The sequence below is a fragment of the Pteropus alecto genome, unplaced genomic scaffold (assembly GCF_000325575.1).
Source record: "Pteropus alecto unplaced genomic scaffold, ASM32557v1 scaffold105, whole genome shotgun sequence".
NCBI lineage: Eukaryota > Metazoa > Chordata > Mammalia > Chiroptera > Pteropodidae > Pteropus > Pteropus alecto.
Window position 1 is genome coordinate 6,983,655 of NW_006436294.1, and position 577 is coordinate 6,984,231.

Here is a 577-nt window from a genome sequence, read left to right on the forward strand (position 1 = left end):
TCTAGGGCTCCGGGCGTGGGTCTCGTTGGTCGGTCGAGAGGGAGGTAGAAGCGGTGAATCGTGAGCTCAGGTCTGCGTTGGTTTCGCCTGCAGATGTGGGAGGCCGTGGCCAGGGGGTCGGTCCGCTTCAGGGCGCATGAGCTGAAGCACGCTGGAGGCGCGATGCTATCTCCAGCTCCGGTGAGTCAGGGGCTTGGTCAGGGCATGGCCGCCTCAGGGAGCTGAAGAACAGGAAGGGAAAGGCCGAGGCCGAGGCGGGCGTTAACAGCACCACGGGCTGGGGCTGCTCACGAACCACAATCACGCATGGGATCAGGCAGTCCCTGTGCCTCTACCTCGAGCAGCTCCCCCAGTGCCCCCCTCACTGGCTCGTCCGCCTGGGGCTCGTCCTCCTGGGGCGGTAGGTAGCAGGTGTCCTTGCACCTGGCCTGTGGTGTCCCAACCCGGCCCACCCCTCTCCTGCGGCCGAGGGTGAACTGACCACACCCCCCGCGGTCCTCTGGAGAGAGGTCCCAAGCGGGACCCTGCAGAGAGAAAGAGACCCGAACGCCCCAACTGGCTTGGGTTCTGGGGAGCT